Source organism: Tachypleus tridentatus, chromosome 7 (assembly GCF_004210375.1).
Source record: "Tachypleus tridentatus isolate NWPU-2018 chromosome 7, ASM421037v1, whole genome shotgun sequence".
NCBI classification, from domain to species: Eukaryota; Metazoa; Arthropoda; class Merostomata; order Xiphosura; family Limulidae; genus Tachypleus; species Tachypleus tridentatus.
This window is the reverse complement of record NC_134831.1, coordinates 88864690-88868027: the sequence shown is the minus strand read 5'-3', so window position 1 is coordinate 88868027 and position 3338 is coordinate 88864690.

Genomic DNA, 3338 nt, shown 5'->3' with positions numbered 1-3338 from the left:
TAGCAAATACCATTTAATATATAACATTTTATAGACATCATTTAACAAATAACATTTAATAATTAACATTCACAAATAACATTTAATAATTAACATTCACAAATAACATGTAATAAATAACATTCAACAAATAAAATTTAATATTTAATACCATTTAATAATAAATATTTAGCAAATACCATTCCATAAGTATGTTTGGTGTGTTTGTTTTGAATTTCGCGCAAAGCTACTCAAGGACTATCTGCGCTACCCGTCCCTAATTTTGCTGTGTAAGACTAAAGAGAAGGCAGCTAGTTATCATCACCCACCGCCAACTCTTGGGCTACTATTTTAGCAAGGAATAGTGGGATTGACCGTCACATTATAATGCCCCCACGCCTGAAAGAGCGAACATGATTGGTGAGTCTGGGATTCTAACCAGCAACCCTCAGATTACGAGTCACACGCCTTAACACGCTTGGCCATGCCGGGCCCATTCCATAATTGACGTTTGATAAATAACATTTAATAATTAAGATTTCACAAAGACGTGTTATAAATAGCATTTAACAAAAACAATTTAATAAACAACATGTAACAAATACCATGTAATAAATAACGTTTAAAAACACCATTTAATAATTAACATTTTACAAATTACATGCAATAAGTAACATTCAACAAATATAATTTAATAATTATCATTCGACAAATACCATTTAAACAAGTGACATTTACCAAATAATAAACAACGTTAAACGACTGACATTACTGAATAACATTTAGCAAAGATTATTTGATTAACAATATATAACAAATACAGCTTAATAATTAACATTTAACAAATATCGTTTAATAAATAACGTTTACAAAATTCAATTTAATAATTAACATTTTGCAAATAACATCTAATAAAGAACATTTATCAGATACGACTTCATAATTAACATTTCACAAATAACATGTGATAAACAACATTTCACAAATAACATGTGGTAAACAACATTTCGCAAATAACATGTAATAAACAACATTTCACAAATTCCATTTAATAAATAACATTTTTAAATACCGTTTAGTAACTAATATTTTATAAATATAATTTAATAATTAGCATGTCAAAATAAACATTTAATAAACAACAATTGACAAATAACATGTAATAAACAACATTAAATAATTAATATTTAAGAAATACTTTTAATAATTAACATTTCACAAATAACATTTAATAAACGACATTTAACAAATCCCATATAATAATTAAAACTTGACAAATATCATGTAATATATAACATTTGACAAATACCATTTAGTAAATCACATTTAACAAACAACATTTAATAAAGAACGTTTTACAAAATCATATAATAATTAACATTTGAATAACGCAATTTAACCGTTAAAATTTCAGAAATACCTTTAAATAATTAACAGTTAATAAATACCATTTAATTATTAACATTTTACAGATAATGTGAAATAAATAACATTTAACAAATACCATTTAATAATTGATATTTCGCATATACCATTTAATAATTGACAATTAACATATATCATTTAATAAATAACATTTAATAAACAACATTTAAAAATTACCATATAGTAATTACTAGTTAACAAATATCGTTTAATAATTAAAAGTTCAGAAATACCATTTAATAATTAACATTTCACAATTATCATATAATAATTAACATTTAATAAGCAACATTTAATGAATAACATTTAACAAATACCGTTTAATAAATAACATCTAATAATTAACATTTCAAAAATGACATGTAATAAATAACATTTAAGAAATACTAATTAAAAACATTTAATGAACAATATTCAACATATACTATGTAATAAATAATGTTTAAGAAATACAATTTAATAATTAGCATATCACAAATAACATATACTAAATACCATTTAACCATCATCATTTGATAATTAACATTTGACAAATACTCTTTGATAATTAATATTTATCAATTAACTTTTGGTAAACGATACTTATCAAATAACATCTAATAATTAACATTTCACAAATAACATTTAATAAACAATATTTCACCAACACCATTCAACAATTAATATTTAACAAATACCATTTAATAAGTAACATTTCCCAACTAACATGTAATAAGTAACATTTAACAAATAATATTTGATAAATATCATTTCACAAATAACATTTAAAACTTAACTATCACATACAACATGTAATAAATAACATTTCATAAACAATATTTAACAAACAACTTTCAATAAATAATATTTAACGAATACCGTATAATAAATAACATTTCTCAAATATCATGTAATAAATAGCATTATTAATACCATTTAATAAACAACATTTAACAAATACCGTTTAATAATTAACTTTTGACAAATAACATTCAATAAATATCATTTCACAAATAACATTTAATAATTAACATTCTAAAAATTTGTGAAAATAATGTGTAATAAACAACATTTGACAAATTCCGTTTAATAAATAACATTTAACAAATACCACTTAATAATTAACATTTCACAAGTAATATATAATAAATAACATTTAATAATTGACATTTCACATATAACATTTAACAAATTTTATTTAATAATTAACATTCGACAAATACCATTTAACAAATAACGTTTACCGAATAATAAATAATGTTAACAAATACCATTTAATACATGTGTGTGTTTTTCTTATAGCAAAGCCACATCTGGCTATCTGCTGAGCCCACCGAGAGGAATTAAACCCTTGATTTTAAGGTTGTAAATCCGTAGACTTACCGCTGTACTAGCGTGGACCCGTTTAACAAACAACATTTAACAAATACCATTTAATAATTAACATTTCAGAAATAATATGCAATAAATAACGTTTGAAAATACCCTTTATTGAATCCCACGAGAGTTGGTTAATCATCTACAAAAACAATAATTTTTTTCTCACATGTCTGGGTGAATAGGTGTGTGTGTTTTAATATTTATATACATATAAAAAGCTTGCTTTTTAAGCCTGTATAATTCAGTATTGTGTGGACATACGACATGCTAATTTACCGTTGTTATTTCGTTTCGTTTTTTTCATAACCTGTTTTTCTATAATCATATCATGATAAAATACAGTTTATATAATCAGTGCTTGAAGTGGGAAAAAGGAAGACGAGGAAGGGCTTGTGAAATTTTTGAAGTTTAAAAAAAAGCATTGATATGGCTTTGTGAAATTATCGAATTTGAAACCTAATTATTTTGTGTAGAATGTTAGATTAGGCCAACTTGTATCAGCCTAAACTATCCACTCTAAATTGTCTTAGTTTATTAACTAAATTTGTTGCATTGTCACACCTTTTCGCCCTTTC